General features: G+C 43.8%; 1 protein-coding gene across 4 annotated transcripts in view; it reads right to left on the bottom strand.

Moving 5' to 3' along the window:
- LOC137358592 (signal transducer and activator of transcription 5B-like) overlaps positions 1 to 19489 on the bottom strand; it is a 117217-nt gene extending 97728 nt beyond the window's left edge. For 3 of the 4 annotated variants that reach the window (XM_068024632.1, XM_068024631.1, XM_068024634.1), the window contains exon 1: positions 19283 to 19489. The gene's annotated coding sequence lies outside the window, so the exon portion shown is untranslated. Of the gene's footprint in view, positions 1 to 18149; positions 18287 to 19282 lie in introns of all 4 variants that reach the window. The other variant, XM_068024633.1, reaches the window with a different exon arrangement.
- Between the last annotated feature and the right edge of the window lie 481 nt (positions 19490 to 19970).

The raw sequence follows: 19970 nt of genomic DNA, 5'->3' as shown, positions 1-19970 counted from the left end.
AGATAGCAGATGGCTTGTCATAATAATTTTCCAATCTTCCCTAGATTCAGGGGGTAGTGCCAAAGGATTGGAAAGTGACAATGTGACACCCTTGTTCAAGAAAGGGTGCAAGGTCATTCCTAATAACTACAAGCCAGTCAGTTTATCAGTGATGGGCAAGGTTTTAGAAACTATAAATCAGGAAAAAGAAAAACAGCAGGCACTTGGAGAGGTTTGAGTTAATTAGCGAGAGCAGGCACAAATTTGTAGTCAAGCACGTTCTGCCTTTTAATCAAATTTTTTTTGATTAACAGAGAAGGTTTGATGAAGGGAAAGCAATGGATGTTGTTATTTGGATTTTAATAAAGCATTTGACAAAGTACCACATAAAAGGCTGGTTGACACAATCGAGTCTCATGGAATAAATAGGAGGGTCACAGTCAACTTGGGCAAAACAAAAGCTTAAGGACAGAAAACACAGAGTTGTAGTAAATGGTTGTTTTTCAGACTGGAGGATGGCAGACAATGGTGTTCCCCAAGGGTCAGTGCTGGGACACTTTTTTGATATATATGAATGACTTGGATATTGGAATACAGAGTAAAGTTTCAAAAATTTGCCAATGATACCATACTTGGAGATGTGGCAGATAAAATGGTACAATCGACTGCAACAGGACAGATAGGCTAGCAGAATGGGCAGACAAGTGGCAGATGGAATTTAATACAAGAGTGAGGTGATGCATTTTGGTAGAAGGGATAGGGAGAGGCAATATATACTTAATGGCACAGTTCTAAAGTGTGTTCAGGGACAGAGGGACCTGGGGGTTCGTGTGCATAGATCTTTGAAGGTGGCAAGACATACTGAGAGTGGTTAGTAAAGCATATGGGATCTTGGGCTTCATAAATAGAGGCATTGAGTACAAAAGCAGTGAAGTTATGCTGAACCTTTATAAACCTCTGGTTAGAGCACAACTTGAGTGTTGCATCTGGAAGGATGTGAAGGTCCTTGAGAGGGTGCAGAGGAGATTTACCAGATGGTCCCAGGGATGAGGGAGTTTAAATTTAAAATTTAAGTTTAAATTTAGTTTATCTTTCCTTCCTGCTGTTTTCAAACTTGGTGGGGTCCTGCACTGCAGTCCTTCACCCTTTAACTAGGTTTCTAAATAAAATAATTCTTTCTGAAAGCATAGTAGTTGCCGCAAAATATTTCTATCAACGTAGGAGCTAAGGTGACCTTTCAAAAACATATGCCCTAGATCCCTAGGTGTGGTTTACATATTGATCTCATTCAATCGCCCAGAACCTAAGAGGCGGTCAGACTGTGGGGTACACAAATCATCCCTTCATGAACCTAACCAGCATGGTTGACACTCGGAAGAACTCGTTTTGAAAGGGGAACTTGTTTAGTGCAAAGCTTTGTACCACAGTTTGTTTTTAAATTGTTTGACAATGGTGGAGCATTGCAATTTTAAATTACTGAACCATCAGACAAATAGATGTTGGGGGACAACAGAATCACCGTCAACACCAATTGAATAGTCCACTGATAGTCAAAGTTCATGCATAACTGTCACCTGGGTGGAGGTGCTGGAGGACACCAAGTGCCTGCAGAACTGTACCACAGAAAAAGGTGGCATTTTTTCCAGGAGGGGAGAAGGAACTATCCCCTTATCCTCAGCTTATCAAATAAATTAAATCTCTGGCACTGTTTACATGATGTGATGTTATCAAAGTTAGGAAACTTATTGGCAAATTGGCCATTTAAATGGCTGTGTGTTTTACAAATTATTAATAAATCCTGGAAGCAAGTCAAGAGTCAGATTTTTGCTTTTGGTCAGCATTAGTCGGAGTTTTTCTGGTCTGATAATGATAGATCACATAACAAGTCAGGAAATTCCATAGGTAATTGTTGATTTTTGAGGTTTGTCACGAAAATTATTTTCAGTACAAAACTAGTCAAAATGTCAGTTGGGCTGAAATCACATTTTATCCTGGTTAGCTGACAGAGAAACAAAGGCAGTAGCTATGTCGAAATGGGGCAAGCATGTACTTGGTGAAAGGCACTTTATGGATAGTCTCCCTACCATTAACACAACAGTGCAGAGATAGACAAGAAACAAGTTAATAACAATACCTGTTAGCTCTCACTGTTCTACATAGAGAGGTACACAGGCCACCTCAATACTCCGGAAATGTTCCCTTTCAGTAGCTTTCTCCCCCCACTTTTAAAGCTTGGCTCGGATATAAATTTAAAACCCGACCAGACCAGAGCCATTTCAGTTTTTTTTTTTGCGCCCGACCCAACACGAATCTCCTTAAAGGCCTGCTACCTGACCCGAACCAGATGGGATCTGACGACATGTGTTGGGTTCAGGGCGGGTCGGGTTGCTCTCCGGGTCCGGCCTTCGGGCTCAGGTTGGGTCGGGCCGGGCACAGTACTACCTTTTGCTCTGCTGGGAGGGAAAAAGGGAAGTTGAGTAAGTAAGCGTCAAAATTTGAAAAGCCTAGCTGAGCTGGGAGTCCAGGACATCAAGGAGGGAGACACGCATCCGGACTCCACAGAATCTGAGTCTGCACAGTGAGCGTCTCTATGACATCATCGCACTCATGCTGCAGCTTCCTTCCATTCCATCCAAAAGTGGTAAGTACAGTGAGTGCACTATGGTCGGGCTCAGGAAAAAAATGGAACAACTCAGGCCAGGTCCGATGTGGTTCTGTCGGGTTCAGGTCGGGTTTTTTTTCCCCCAGACCCGGGCAGGCCTTTAAATCTCCTTCATCTGTTCCGGCAGCAGGCTATTCCTGCAGCTGGAGTTATGGGGAATCATGGGTAAGCCTGATCCAGTGACTTTCTGGAAGCAGCACTGTCCAGCCCGATCCGACCCCGAATGCTGGACTCGGAATTTCGACCCGACCTATGTGGTCAGGTCTAGTCGGGTTCGGGTCGGGTAGCCAGGCTTTACTCACTTTGTTCTAAAGGTGTTAGATCCTTGCCAGTTGTCCTTCCCTACCTCACCCAAGTGGCCATTATTTACACATTGTCCTTAACAACTGTTCCCAGGGACGCACACCGAGACAAACATCAACTGGGGCTGGAGGACGATCAATTCGGTGAAAGATGCCCTTTGGTCTGCCCGAAACTTACTGGTCTTCCAACGCAAAGAGTTGCCCACGACCAAATGTTGCAGACTGGCACATTCCAAGGTCCAGGACTACGTGCTGAGGAACGCACTAAAGCTTGGGGCAGCCGCAGCAAAGGCTCAGTGGGGAAAGACCACTGTGTAAGGTCCCCCCACCAAGCTGAACTGAGGGGCTGGATCCATGGGAAACCCCTTGAACTGTATCAGGAAAATTTTGTGTGCTGTAAAATGTAAAAAATGTATATGGCATGGCAAATGAAATGGAAGGGTTGTGAGGCAACTCATGATTGTATTGAAGGAAACTGATCACCCTTGCACTGTTTGTAATTTTTGACTTGGTGCTGTTTGAAACTGTTTGGTAATGTATTTTTTACAGATTTTTACGAATAAAGTATATTTTGGAGAAAAAAAAAAATTGTCCACAAAGAATCCCTTGTGGGCCATTTAACTACAAGGTCACTGCAGCTGACCCTCATCATATCCTCCCTCAACAAGGTCCACTGCCCAGCAGGGATCAATGAATAGTGACTGGGAGCAAGAACATTGGATGATTTTCTCATCCCCAGCAGGAACACTAAAGCCATTTGGAGCACCCCTACCACTGGTCGTCTGGGATCAATTCACACAGGAGAGAAAGAGGAATTTTCTACTCCACTGTTTATTACACCTCTGTGAAGCACTTTGGGATGTTTTTCTACATTAAAAAGGTGCTATATAGATGCAAATCGTTGTCTATATGACTCAGGTGACAAAGGATATGAGGATATTGAGGGAAAATGGCATAAAGGTAGATGATCGGCCATGATCTGTTTCAATGGTGGAGCAGGCTCAACGGGCCAAACAGCCTACTCCTGTTCCTATTTCCAATGATCCTAGGTACTCACTGGATAAACATGCTGAACCACTGGTGTAATTTTCGTGCAAATTTCACTTGGATAATAGACAAGCAGTCAACACTTCCAACAACAAACCAACCCAATGAAAAGTTACATGTTATTTAAGAGATTAGTTTGCTGAATGCTGCTTACCGCATTTAGGAATAATTCTCAGGCATCCCTCCACTACCAGAGTATGTAAACATTTTAAAATAGAGGTAAAGCAGCCCACATACCCAACAGATTACAAATCTGTGAAACACACAGATTAAACGTCTCTCTCTCCCACATGCACGTAACAGAGTCTCCATCGCTCACTCAATTTATGTACGTACACAAAGTGATTACCAAAATATGTAAGCGTACAAGTTAATCAGAAGTCCCACATCCACAATACGTCAACTGCTACATAGCTCACTCCACCTCCCTCCCCTAAGACCCTCCTTAAAACGTATCAAACATCAGAAATTGAACTCACCTTCCTAGTAGCTTTTTGACTGCACCATTTTTTTTTTTGATATTAGCATCTTGTGAAGTCAAATGGTGCTAAATAATTGCAAGTTGTTGTAAGCTTTGACTTTTGTGGGTATTATGAGTAAAGCTGAGAGAAGCAGGGAACTGAGCTCCTATCACAACCAGTCACTTCCCTGCAGAGGTCAACAACGTGTCTTATCAGATCAAAGTTTTTTTTCTCCTTTCTCTGTCTCAAGTTCTTTTATATGCCTTGAATGCCAGAGAAATGATATCATCCAAAAATTATGCAGAAACACAGTACATTTCAGTATAAAACTCTGCAAGGGGTGTGCAATACTCTTCATGCAAAATACATAATTCATGACTTTAGCCAAGACAAGACACAACATTATTGTACTCAACATCCTTATTATTAGCTGCTAAACTAGAATTTCTACCACTAAGAAGAAAATAACTAGGGCATTTTACTAATATGCACTGCCAACAATAAATACATAACACATTCTGATGGCACGCCTCTGTAAACTATTAACAGAGGAGTTATCCCATTTAGAACAAACAAATTGACATGTACAATAAAATAGCTTGTAGATTAATGTCCAACAAAGATGTAAGACAAATATCCAGGACTTGATTTCCACCTCAGGTTATTAAAAAGAAACAGGTGAAGAAATTGCAGGTGCGTCAGTCATAATTTTTCACAGCTCTCTAGATTTGGGAATTATGCCTTTGGATTGGAAAACTGCATGTGGATACAGTATATGAGAAATTTGAGAAGTGACATGACAGGACATGACATGTGGTGAGTATAGCAGGCTTGGGCGGAAAAAGGTGACTTTCCTAAAGCTCTTCACCACTGGGGTTATGTGTAATTTTTGGAGCTGTTATAGACTAATAGATTGATTGCTATCGGTTAATAATTCCATTATCGTTGTATCATGCAACTAACAGGATGGTAGAAGGCCAACTAGATGGACCTTGGTCTTTTTTCATCTAGCAAGTCCTATGTCACTCCATTATTTAAGAGGAGAGAAACCAAGAAACTGCAGACCTGTCAGTTTATCAGTTGTGGGGAAATTACTGGAATCTATCACAGAAGTCCTCGAGGCGGCCAACTTCCCCAGCATATACACCCTACTGAGTCAGCGGCGCTTGAGATGGCTTGGCCATGTGAGCCACATGTAAGATGGCAGGATCCCCAAAGACACATTGTACAGCGAACTCGCCACTGGTATCAGACCCACTGGCTGTCCATGTCTCCGCTTTAAAGACGTCTGCAAACGCGACATGAAATCCTGTGACATTGATCACAAGTCGTGGGAGTCAGTTGCCAGCGTTCGCCAGAGCTGGCGGGCAGCCATAAAGGCGGGGCTAAAGTGTGGCGAGTCGAAGAGACTTAGCAGTTGGGCAGGAAAAAGGACAGAGGCGCAAGGGGAGAGCCAACTGTGTAACAGCCCCGACAAACAAATTTTTCTGCAGCACCTGTGGAAGAGCCGGTCACTCTAGAATTGGCCCTTATAGCCACTCCAGGCGCTGCTCCACACACCACTGACCACCTCCAGGCGCTTATCCATTGTCTCTCGAGATAAGGAGGCCAAAGAAGATCACCAGATACAGAGTGATTGAGCATTTGGAGAAGTACGAGCTATCAAAGAGAGTTAACGTGGATTTGAGAAGGGTAGGTCAAATCTGACTAATCTAGTTGAACATTTTGAGCAGATCACTAGCACGGTGTTAGGGAAGCGTCTATTCATGTTGCTTCTATGGACTTTAAGGCGGCACTGGATAAAGTTCTGCACAAGAGAAAATTGGGGTAACCTTGTGACATGGGTCAGTAATTGGACTGGAGGTAGGAAACAGAGGGGCCAATTATCACTTGGAATATTTGATGTTAGCTCAGCGGTAAGGAACTAAAAATGGGGTCAGTAGCCTTACTGTCCTGTTAATGCACATGATCGGGCCACTGTAATTTTCACAGGGGCCTACTGCTGGGCAGCTGAAGCACCTACCTGAAACAAGCAATCAGCCTCTTTCCCATGGAAATCAGGGTCCTAATGACACATCCAGGACCCCAATTGCAATTTGGGGCAGAGCTCACAATGTGAACACTTTACTCATATGTACTAGCATTCCAATCATTGTCCTGGCTCCACCAAAATACTGCAGGCAGCTGTCAGCTTGGCTTCGCCCTGCCTCTGCATCACATTCTCTCCCATCCTCAGGACACCTATCCAGGGGCCTCTGCTGGAAGCTGGAGAACGGCGAGCTGCAACAGGATGCCCACACCTCACTTGCCAAATTCAAATTAGACCGGAGCTTCAAAATCACAGCTGTCTCTTTGCTGTTGGAATGGATTTGCAGGTGATACAAAGGTGGGAGGCACAGTAAATAGTGTCGATGGGAGCAGGGAGTTGCAATGCGACATTGATAGATTAAGGTCAGTGGGCAATACTATGCCAGATGGAGTTCAGTGTGGGCAAGTGTGAGATTGTCCACTTTGGACCCAGGATAGATCAGAGTATTTTCTAAATGAGAAGCTAGGAAGTGTGGATGAGCAACAGCATTTGGATACCCATGTACAGAAATCACTAAGTGAGTCCACAGGATCAAAAATAACTTAAAAGGCCTTATCTCAAGGGGCAGGAATAGAGAGAGGAGGTGATGTTTCAGTTGTATTGTCCCATCAGATACCCTGCCCAACCAATCAGCAGTAACTGCATTTCATTCTGGGCACCTTAGGAAGGATATATTGAGTTTGGAGGGGGTGCAGTGCTGATGCACCAGAATGCTTAAAGGGTTAAATTATGAGGACAGGTTGCATAAACTTGGCTCGGATTCCCTCTAGATTAGCATTCTACTTTCCTATCTCATGAAAGTGTTTAAAATGATAAAAAAGGGATTCAATAAGGTAGATACAGAGAAACTATTTCCTCTGGTGGGAAAATTCAGAACAGATGGGCTTAATCTTAAAATTAGAGCCAGCCATTCAGGAGTGAAGTCAGGAAGCACTTCTTCACATAAAAGGGGAGTCAAAATCTAGAATTCTCTCCCCCAAAAGGCAGTGGATGCTGGGGGGACAATTGAAATGTTATCAATAGATTTTGGTTAGCTAAGGGTATTAAGGATTATGGAACAAAAGGCAAGTGAAGAGTTAAGCTGCAGATCAGCCATGATCTAACAATGACAGAACAGCCTCAGGGGACTGAATGGCCTATGTTCCGAAAACAAGTAGCATCACAGCAGCATGCTGAGCAGAACATCATGACTCAGAGCCTGTGCCGATTATCATAACTGGCAGTTTTTAAACAACTTGCTTTGCTCCACCTGAGTCACCAGCGCACTGCTCAGCTGTTTAGTTGTTGCTGAGCTCGGTACACGGGCCTAGAAATTTGTTTGCACCAGCCTGCCAACATGAACTGGGTGCAACGTACACCACCTGCACTGGAATGGATAGGCTCAAGACCCACACAATTGTGGGCCTGGGACTTGATTTAAAATTAGAGTGGTGAGCTGAGGATACGTAATGGGCCCTTTAAGAACCACTGACTAGGCCAGTGTAGATGGTTATCCTGAACGCAGCCAGCCAGGCATCAGCTGTGTTCAGGGCAGCTCCATTTCACAATAGGGTCCTGAAACAGAACTTAGGCCCCCTATTTGTGTTTGTATTAAAGAGACAGAAACAATGGAGATCTAATGTTTGCTTTTCATTGCGTTCACTTCAGATTTGGAAGCAGAAATGCACAGATTAACCAGGGGAAAAAAACACAATGGTACAGATTGGTAATGAAGAATATATTATGAATCCCAAGTCATAAAGACTAATGGAAAATGGATTTAAGAAGTCTGACTGCCATATCATGCTCCATTTCTTGTCTATGCCATAGTATCAAGGCTGTAAAAGATACTGTATGTATGTAGACTAGAGTCCGGACAGTGATAATTTAATATTTTTTATATACTGTATATTTTATAATAATTAATCGCTCAGGACCTTCCTGGTCTCTGTATCTCAGCTGCTCACTGGATAAACTTGCAGCAAGTATTTCAACCTGTAAAGCAGGAGTCTAGGTAATGTATAATGATAGTTTCTGAGCCTTCGGGCAATTGCTGTGTTTATTTTAAGCAATATAGATACTGGAACAGTGTGGCACAACCTGTCTGGGCACATCTCCATGGGTTTCTGTTTAACTAGTGACCAAACAATCACTGACTTTATGGCTCCAATCTTCAGCTTTTTAAACAACCTTTCAAGTCCAATTAATACCGTGTGTGTCTGACCCAGACCGACACGTCGTCAAGTCCCGTCAGGTAGCAGGCCTTTACCCCTCAGCCTCCTCTGTTCCAAAGAAAAACAACCCTAGCCGATCCAATCTTTCCTCATAGCTACAACCTTCAAGCCCTGGCAACATTCTTGTAAATCTCCTCTGTACTCTCTCCAGAGCAATTACGTCCTTCCTGTAACGTGGTGACCAGAACTGTACGCAATACTTTAGCTGTGGCCTAACCAACGTTTTATACTGTTCCAGCATTATTTCCAATAAATAATCCATTAAATCCAATGGAGAATTCAGGAGAAACACTTTACCTAGTGAGTGGTCAGAATGTGAAACTTGCTAACACAGGGAGCAGTTGAGGCAAATAGCATAAATGTATTTAAGGGGAAGTTAGATAAGCACATGAGGGAGAAAGGAATAGAAAGATATGGTGATAGGGTTGGATGAAGTAGGGGTGGGGGTGGCTAGTGTGGAGCAAAAACACTGGCATGGACCCATTGTGCCAAATGGTCTGTTTCTGTGCTGCAGACTCAATGTAATTCTATGTAGACAAGAAAGTGAAACATTATAATGTAACAACAGGAATTATTTCACCAACCAGTAAGATGCTACATATTGTGTGTCACTACAAAATGGTTTCCACATTGCAGGAGAAGTGAGGAAAATTGTGTAACTACAGCTGAACTGGCATCAATTCGCCAATCTTGGAGGTGTATTTGCACTGCTTTGATTTTGCACCAACTGGAGTGGAACAGTGTCAAGCCAACTTTATAAATTTTAAAAATGGGCTGCAGGACTGTATTTCACCACCACGGTGGAAAAGTTGGGAAAAAGACAAGGAAAAGATGAAGAAAAAAAATAAATAGGAAGAGTAGGTCAAAGCCCCTCGAGCCTGTTCCACCATTCAATCATGGCTGATCTTCTAGCTTAACTCCACTTTCCCACCCTATTCCCACATCCTTTGATTCCCTTAGTGCCCAAAATCTATCGATCTCAGTCTTGAATATACTCAATAACTGAGCATCCACAGCCCTCTGGGGTAGAGAATTCCAAAGATTCACAACCCTTGGAGTGAAGAAATTTCTCCTCATCTCCATCCTAAATGGCTGACCCCTTATCCTGAGATTATGACCTGTAGTTCTATAATCTCCAGACAGGGAAAACAGCTTCTCAGCATCTACCCTGTCAAATCCAAGAATTTTATACGTTGCATTGAGATCATCTCTCATTCTTCTAAGCTCCAGAGAATACAAGCCCATTCTCAGAGTCATAGAGTTGTACAGCATAGAAACAGGCCCTTCGGCCCATCACATCCATGCTGACCATAATGCCTATCTATTCTAATCCCACCTGCCTGCATTAATTCCATATCCCTCTATGCCTTGCTCATTCAAGTACCTGTCCAGATGCCTCTTAAATGTTGCTACTGTTCCTGCCTCCACCACCTCCTCTGGCAGCTCATTCCAGATACCCACTATTCTTTGTGTGAAAAATTTACCCCTTTGATCTCCCTCCCTCTCACCTTAAATCTATGCCCTCTAGTTTTAGTCACCCCTACCATGGGAAACGGACTCTGGCTATCTACCCTATCTATGCCTCATAACTTGATATACCTCTATCATGTCCCATCTCAGCCTCCTTCGCTCCTGGGAAAACAGACCCAGCCTATCCAATCTCTCTATATAACTCAAGCCCTCCAAACCAGGCAACATCCTTGTGAATCTTTTCTGCATCCTCTCTAGCTTAATCACATCTTTCCTGTAGTGCGGCGACCAGAACTGCACACAGTACTCCAAATGCGGCCTAACCAACATTATGTACAACTGTAACATGTCGGCCCAACTCTTGTACTCAATGCCTCGGCCGATGAAGGCAAGCATGCCATACGCCTTCTTCACCACCCTGTCTACCTGTGTTGCCACTTTCAGGGAACTATGTACTTGCACCCCAAGGTCTCTCTGCTCAACAACACTCCCCAGGGCCCTGCCATTCACTGTATATGTCCTGCCCTGGTTTAACTTCCCAAAATGCATCACTTTACATTTGTCATTTGCCAATCCCTTGCCCACTTTCCCAGTTGATCTATATCCTGTTGTAACCTGAGACAACCTTCTTCACTGTCCACTATGACATCAATTTTGGTGTCATCTGCAAACTTACTAATCATGCTCCCTACATTCACATCCAAGTCATTAATATATATGACAAACAACAGAGGGCCCAGCACCGATCCCTGAGGCACACCACTGGCCACCGGCCTCCAATCTGACAAACAACCCTCCACTACCACCCTCTGCCTCTTATCATCAAGCCAATTTTGTATCCAATTTGCCAGTTCACCCTGGATCCTATGTGTTAGAACAAAGAACAGTACAGCACAAGAACAGGCCATTCGGCCCTCCAAGCCTGCACCGATCTTGATGCCTGCCTAAACTAAAACCTTCTGCACTTCCGGGGACCGTATCCCTCTATTCATGCATTTGTCAAGATGCCTCTTAAACGTCGCTATCGTACCTGCTTCCACCACCTCCCCCGGCAGCAAGTTCCAGGCACTCACCACCCTCTGTCTAAAGAACTTGCCTCGCACATCCCCTCTAAACTTTGCCCCTCGCACCTTAAACCTATGTCCCCTAGTAACTGACTCCTCCACCCTGGGAAAAAGCTTCTGACTATCCACTCTGTCCATGCCGCTCATAACTTTGTAAACCTCTATCATGTCACCCCTCCACCTCCGTCGTTCCAGTGAAAACAATCCGAGTTTATCCAACCTCTCCTCATAGCTAATGCCCTCCAGACCAGGCAACATCCTGGTAAACCTCTTCTGTAACCTCTCCAAAGCCTCCACGTCCTTCTGGTAGTGTAGCGACCAGAATTGCACGCAATATTCTAAGTGTGGCCTAACTAAAGTTCCGTACAGCTGCAGCATGACTTGCCAATTTTTATACTCTATGCCCCGACCGATGAAGGCAAGTATGCCGTATGCCTTCTTGACTACCTTATCCACCTGCGTTGCCACTTTCAGTGACCTGTGGACCTGTACGCCCAGATCTCTCTGCCTGTCAATACTCCTAAGGGTTCTAACCTTCTGGACCAGCGTACCATGCGGGACCTTGTCAAAGGCCTTGCTAAAGTCCATGTAGACAACGTCCATCGCCCTGCCCTCGTCAATCCTCTTGGTCACCTCCTCGAAAAACTCAATCAAATTCTTGAGACATGATTTCCCACGCACAAAGCCATGCTGACTATTCCTAATCAGACCATGCCTTTCCAAATGCATATAAATCCTGTCTCTCAGAATCCCTTCCAATAACTTTCCCACCACTAATGTAAGGCTCACCAGCTTGTCGTTCCCTGGCTTATCCCTGCTGCCCTTAAATAAAGGCACATTAGCTATCCTCCAGTCTTCCGGTACCTCACCCGTGGCCAACGATCATACAAAAATCTCTGCCAGGGCCCCAGCAATCTCCTCTCTTGCTTCCCGTAGCATCCTAGGATACACCTGGTCAGGCCCTGGTGATTTATCCACCTTAATGCGCTTCAAAACCTCCAACACCACCTCCTTTATAATGTTGATATGCTCCAGGATATCACTGTTCCCTCCCTTGAACTCACTAGCTTCCATCACCTTCTCCACAGTAAATACGGACGAGAAATATTCATTTAAGACCTCACCCATTTCCTGTGGCTCCACACATAGATTACCTCACTGATCCTCAAGGGGACCTACTCTCTCCCTAGCTACCCTTTTACTCTTAATATACTTGTAGAATCTTTTAGGTTTCTCCTTTATCTTATCTGCCAGGGAAATCTCAAGGCCCTTTATCACCCTCCTAATTTCCTTCTTAAGTGTAGTCCTACATCCCCTATACTCCGAGGGACTCGCTTGATCCCAGCTGTCTATACCTGACATATGCCTCCTTCTTTGTCCTGAGCAGACTCTCAATATCCCTCATCAACCAAGGTTCCCTAAACTTGCCATCCTTGCCCTTCCATCCAACAGGAACATGCCAGCCCTGAACTCTTCCTATCTCACTTTTAAAAGCCTCCCACTTGCCAGACGTCCCTTTACCTGTAAACAGCCTCTCCCATTCAGTTTTTGAGAGTTCCTGTCTGATGCCATCGAAATTAGCCTTCCCCCAATTTAAGACTTCAACCTGCAGACCAGTCCTCTCCTTTTCCATAACTATCTTGAAGCTAATAGAGTTATGGTCACTGGTCCCAAAGTGCTCCCCCGCTGACACATCAACCACCTGCCCAGCCTCATTTCCTAAGAGGAAGTCGAGTGTAGCCCCTTCTCTAGTCGGGCCATCCACATACTGCTTCAGAAAACTATCCTGGACACACTTAAATTCTTCCCCATCTGATCCCTTAGTACTAAGGCAGTCCCAGTCAATATTAGGGAAGTTACAATCACCTACTCTTACAACCCTATAATTCCTACACCCATCTGTGATTTCCCTATATATATGCTCTTCCAATTCCCTCTGACTATTGGGGGGCCTATAGTATAATCCCATCAAAGTGATCACCCCTTTCTTATTTCTAAGTTCTACCCATATGGCCTCGCTGGACATTCCCCCCAGGATATCCTCTCTAAGTACTGCCGTGATGTCCTCTCTAATCAATAGTGCAACTCCCCCTCCTCTCTTACCTCCACCTCTGTCACGCCAGAAGGATCGGTACCCCAGAACATTGAGCTACCAGTCCTGCCCATCCCTCAACCACATTTCTGTAATAGCTATAATATCACAATCCCATGTACCGATCCATGCTCTGAGTTCATCTGCCTTACCTTTAAGGCTTCGTGCATTAAAGTAAATGCAGTTTAGCCTATCAGACCTTCCACGCTCCCTGTCCTGCCCCTGCCTAGCCTGCCTACTGGACTTGCTTGCTTTAACCTCTACATTTGCCTCAACTATCTCATTCTACTCAATCTCTCCTCATAGGACAGCCCTCTCATCCCATGAATCAATCAGTCTAGAGAACCTTCGTTGCACCCCCAAAGCAAGTACATCCTTCCTTAGGTAAAGAGACCAAAACTGTACATTGTACTAAAACAAAAGCAAAATACTGCATCAACACCCACTGGAAAGAGCAGTTAGAGAACACTACAGTGGACACGCACCTGTTGCAGAATCTTCCATAACACAAAATCAGAAGTGAGCGAGGCAATGATCCAATGCTCAATAAATTGGTAACCGCTATCAACCAGATGAAAATAAAACTTTTGGTCGAGGCAGAAACGTCATCCGTCACTTACATGACAATTCTAATCATTTATTCAGTAACAATACTGACCTAGACAGTGACTTGTTTGTTGGTTGGTCAACTACACAGGCATCATGCGTGAGCTCTCTCCTGCCCTTACCCACTATTTACATACATGCATTTTCCTATCACATTGTCTATTAAGTACCAGTGCTTCAATCTTGCATGTTGCCATTTTTTTTTTGGTGGAAAAGGGCGTTAGTGACCACAAGATCATATTCAGCGTACAGGGCAAGGAGACGTACACTGTTGGGATTGGACTTTCCAACTCCCTGCTTTCCCAATGGTGTTCAGCCAAGGGGTTGTCCCTCACAGACATTGAAATCACCAAGAAGTATGATCTTTGACCTTGTTGGTACAGCTGCCAGAGCTGCATCTAGATTGAGATATAAGGTTTCTTTCACTTCGCCCTCGGAGTCCAAGGCAGGTGCATAAACACTGATGAGGATAACAGATTGATTGCCTTTGAGCTGAAGACTGAGACAGTCATTGATCCCAACAAGAGGTTTATGGAGTCTCTTCACAAGTTGGTTTTTGATGGCAAGCCAACTCCATGAATTCTGCTTTCTTCTCATGATTTCTCTTTTGAGAAGGAAGTATAACCACCACCATGTTCTTTGGTTTGTCCCTCATTTGCTCGATGGGTCTCACCAAGGGCTACTATGTCAATGTTTAGGTGTCAGAACTCTCGGGTTACTATCGCTGTTCGTCTCAGGTCATTGAATTATCCATTAGCGACCTGATTTTCCAAGATCCTATCTTGATTGTTTTTGACAGTTTCAACCTGTATCCAATATCCCTGTGGAAGTATTGAAACACAAAGGAGACATACTGATCTCTCGGATACAGGCCCCATTTGTGAAGCTTTGGCAGAATGAAGAAATTCCAAGTGACCTTAGAGAGGCCATAATGATTACAATCTTCAAGAAAGGAAACAAGTTGAACTGTAGCAACAACAGGGGCATAGCATTGCTCTCAACTGTTGGCAAAGCCCTAGCTAGATGACTTAATTACCTCTTGCCAATTGCAGAGGAGGTCCTTCCAGAGTGCCTTCCGACCCCCAGAGGAACAACCAACATGATCTTCACAGCACACTAACTTCAGAAAAAGTGCAGAGAACATCCTTTTGTACATGGCTTGCTTCGATCTCACAAAAGCCTTCGACTCAGGTGAATCAAACTGCCCTTTGGAAGGTGCTAGAGCGATGCACCCAGCTAAATTCACAAATATCATCCGTCACTTACATGACAATATGCAAACAACAGTACTATGCAACGGCTCTACCATAGACCCCTTCCCTGTCAAAACAGGCTAACAGGTGTGTGTCACTGCACCAACACTATTCTCAATCTTTCTTAAAGCAATGCTGCAACTTACTACTGTTAGGCTCCTTCCAGGTGTGGTAATAACACCACACTGATAGCAAAATCTTCAATCTCAACCAGCTGAAGGCCAAAACACAAAAGGTGAGCATGCAAGTGCAGCAAATAATTAGGAAGGCAAATGGAATTTTGGCCTTTATTGCCAGGGGTTAGAGTTTAAAAATAGGGAAGTCTTGTTACAACTGTACAGGGTGTTGGTGAGGCCACACCTGGAGTACTGCATACAGTTTTGGTCCCCGTATTTAAGGAAGGATATACTAGCATTGGAGGCAGTTCAGAAAAGGTTCACTCGGCTGATTCCTGGGATGAAGGGGTTGGCTTATCAAGAACGGCTAAACAGGTTAGGCCTTTATTCATTAGAATTTAGAAGAATGAGAGGTGATCTTATTGAAACATCCAAGATTCTAAGGGGGCTTGACAGGGTAGATGTTGAGAAGATGTTTCCACTGGTGGGGGAAATCTCAAACTAGGGGACATAGTTACAGAACAAGGGGGCACACATTTAAAACTGAGATGCGAAGGAATTTCTTCTGAGGGTGGTGAATCTCTGGAATTCTCTACCTCAGAGTTGTGGAGGCTGGGTCAATAAACGTATTTAAGGAGGAGGTAGATAGATTTTGAAATCTCGGGGAGTCGAGGGTTATGCGGAGCAGGCCCGAAAGAGGAGTTGAGGCCTGGGACAGATCAGCCATGATCTTATTGAATGGCAGGGCAGGCTTGAGGGGCTGAATGGCCTACTCCTATTACTTATGTTCTTAAAACCAAGACAACAACCACTTCTGTGAAAGAACTACAGTATGCTGACAATGCACAAGTTGGTGCTCACTCTGAAGAACAGATAACTGACATATTTATCAAAGACTACAAGAGCATGGGACTTACCCTGAACACCAGGAAGACCAAAATCCTCTATCAACCTACACCAAGTCCAACGTCTTCAATTGAGATTCATGGTGCAGTGTTGGAAAATATCCCTGACTTCCCTATCTTGGAAGCTACCTATCCCAAAAAGCTGCCATTGAAGAGGTACACCACTGAATCCAATGTGTTAGTTCAGCCGATGGTAAATTACATACTTGAGTTTTTGAGAATCGTGATATCAGACCCAACACTAAACTCAAAGTCTATGCAGGCAGGGGTTCACCTCCTGCTTCTCTACAGTGCTGAAGCTTGGATAACTTATAGCCGCCATATCAAGGTCCTAGAATAACATCAACGCTGTCTTAGAAGGATCTTGTGAATCAAGTGGAAGGACAAAAGAACAAACGTGAGCATCCTATAGGACACAAACGCCAAGTATAGAGGCCATGATAATCTCGTCGGCTCAGATGGACTGGACACGTCAACAGAATGCCCAACTCGAGACTGCCTAAACAGGTGCTCTACTCGGAGCTACACCAGGAAGCCTGTCCACACGAGGACCAAAGGAAACATTTCAACGACAATCTCAAAGCCTCCATGAAAGTTTGCTCTATTAACATCAACACATGGGAAACAGATGCTCAATCGTGACCAAAATGGCATAATTCATCATCAAAAATTTTATCATAGAAACATAGAAAATAGCAGCAGCAGTAGGCCCTTCGGCCCTTTGGGCCTGCTGCCATTCAAAAAAGATTATGGCTGATGGTCTAATTCAGTATCCTGTTCCTACTTTTTCCCCCATATCCCTTGATCCCTTTGGCATTAATATATCTATCTCCTTCTTGAATATATTTAATGATTTGGCCTCCACTGCCTTCTGCGGGAGAGAATTCCACAGGTTCACCACCCTCCGAGTGAAGAAATTTCTCCTCATCTCGGCTCTAAATGGCATATCCCGTATCCTGAGACTGTGACCTCTGGTTCTGGACTCCCCAGCCATCGGGAACATCCTCCCTGCATCTAGCCTGTCTAGTCCTGTTAGAATTTTATAGGTTTCTATGAGATCCCCTCTCATTCTTCTAAACTCAGTGAATATAGGCCGAGTCGACCCAATCTCTCCTCATACGTCAATCCTGCCATCCCAGGAATCAGCCTAGTAAATCTTCTTTGCACTCCCTCCATGGCAAGAACATCCTACCTCAGATAAGGAGACCAAAACTGCACACAATACTCCAGATGTGGTCTTACCGAGGCCCTGTATAACTGCAGTAAGACATCCTTGCTCCTGTACTCAAATCCTCTTGCAATGAAGGCCAACATACCATTCACCTTCCTGACTGCTTGCTGCACCTGAATGCTTGCTTTCAGCGACCGGGGACACCCAGGTCTCGTTGCACCTCCCCCTTTCCCAATCTATCACCGTTCAGATAATCTGCCTTTCTATTTTTGCTACCAAAGTGGATAACTTCACATTTATCCACGTTACACTGCATCTGCCATGCATTTGCCCACTCACACAACTTGTCCAAATCACATTGGAGCCTCTTTGCATCCTCCTCACAGCTCACTTTACCCCCCCAGCTTCCAATCAACAACAACAGCCACTGAGAGAGAATGGCAAGAGAAACTGAAAGAGAGGGCAGCTGCTTGAGCCAACAATCCATCACCACCTCTACTGGCCGACAACCGATCTCCTTACTGTGGAAGAGCCTGCAAGGCTAAGATAGGGTTCATCAGACATCTGCAAACCCACAGCCAACACTGGCATCTCACTTTCACCCAGCCATCCGCAAGGAAGAATCATCCTCAACACGAGGGATTGCCAATACCGTATGTGAAGTGTATTTACCTGTATTATGAGAGTACATGTAAGGAATTTTCTACTAAAATTAGTACCTGGGCTAAAATGGTATCGCTGTAGGCACACCTGTGGCTAGTCAGCAATTTCTATTGGAGAGTTCACACAAAGAATGGTTACTTGGAGGACAGATGGCCAACACACATGGCAGTGTATCCCAGTATTAGGCACCCCTCTAGAGAGAGAGGAGAAACGTTTGAAAGAAAATCCTTACATGACACAAGAAAAAGAAATGTAATGGCATATGACCAGCATTAGCAGTTTATTGTGCTTGTAGGACAAAAAAAATCATGAAAAATATTCAGTTTATATTCTGACTTTTGTCTTACAAGGACAATAATGAACCAGTTTGCAACATGACACTCTTGATTATGCATTTCATGAACGAAGTGCTTGGCTTACAAGCATGCTTGAGAAGGGCTTGTCAACGGCAGTAACTTAACACTAATAAAGTAAGTGTTCTGACACAAGGTCAGCGACGTGACATTAACTGTTTCTCTTTCTGCAGATGCTTCCAGATCTGAGTATTTCCAGCATTTTCTGTTTTTTCACTAAGTTCCACATTTGGCTAATCATGATAGGTGGCTATCATGATTGGCATTTGGTACACCCAATCGGAACGGAAGAATGGCCCAATGAGTTGGTCTGTCGCGGGCGTTGCTTTTAGGATTGGCTCACTCACAGATCCATCAACATTTTTCTCGGGCTCGATACACAACAGTAATGAAAGTTTTTTTTAAAACTCCGAAGAAAACCAAATTGTTGAATCAAGAATAACATCGAAAATATAAACAAACATCACATAAATCTATTGATTTAAACAAATCTTCAACTTCGAAGTTATACAACTATTTCTGAAATATGATCTATTTTCCACGGCAAACTTTCAAGAATTGCGCTAAAGTTCGCTTTCAAAGTAATTACGAAATGTTTTCAGCGTAAAAGTGACAGCCAGCGAATTAGCCAATTTTTTTAAAAAGCTACAGTCCGCACCAAACAAGGGCCGTCAGGTAAAAACTAGAAATATAAATGGTTTGTTTCTTCTGTAACTTTTCTCTTTTTTTCATCGAACTAGTTAGATTCAGGAAAAGAGGCGAATTAAAAATGACTTCAAACGAACGTAATCACAAGTCAAAGTGAAAGACAAACTCAGCCGAGTTTGGCCACTTACCTCACACCAAAAACACAGGTGAATTCTTTTCCATTTAATTCTTGTATTTATATATTTTGCGCTCGAAGATGCGACTTCTTGATGTTTAAACAACAATATTTTCCTGCGCGCCACACTATATATTTGTTATTTGAAGACAAAATGAAACTGCGGACGGCGCTGCCGCTCCGACTTCTAGAGGTTTCCGCTTGTGTGGCACGAGTTCCTCCCCGTGAAAAGTGTTTGTTTTCGCTTTTCTGGTGATTGGTGGAGAATCCAGCAGCAACACCACACACTGTACCCAAGAAAACAACACACCACAGTTGTCAACAGCAAGGCAGCGCCAAAAGAGTTTAACCTAGAGCTGTCAACAATCTGTTGGCAAAGTTAAAAGGCAAATAATTTTGCTAAACTATTGTGAATTCTTAAGTTTAGTCAAATATTTTTAACAACAACATATTTATATAGTTCCTTTAACGTGATAAAATGTCACAAGGTGCTTCACAAGAACATTATAAAAGAAAGTCTGACACCAAGCGACAAAAGGAGATCTTAGGTCAGGTGACAAAAAGCTTGATCAAACCGGTAGGTTTTAAGGAGTGTCTTAAATGGGGAAAGTCAGGCGGAGAGGTTTAGAGAAGGAATTCCATAGCTTGGGCCCTTTAGGCAACTGAAGGTGCGGCCACCAATGATGGAGCAATTAAAAAAT

Source organism: Heterodontus francisci, chromosome X (assembly GCF_036365525.1).
Source record: "Heterodontus francisci isolate sHetFra1 chromosome X, sHetFra1.hap1, whole genome shotgun sequence".
Taxonomy (NCBI): Eukaryota; Metazoa; Chordata; class Chondrichthyes; order Heterodontiformes; family Heterodontidae; genus Heterodontus; species Heterodontus francisci.
Note: the sequence above shows the minus strand (reverse complement) of the source record. Positions and strands in the feature narration are given on the sequence as shown.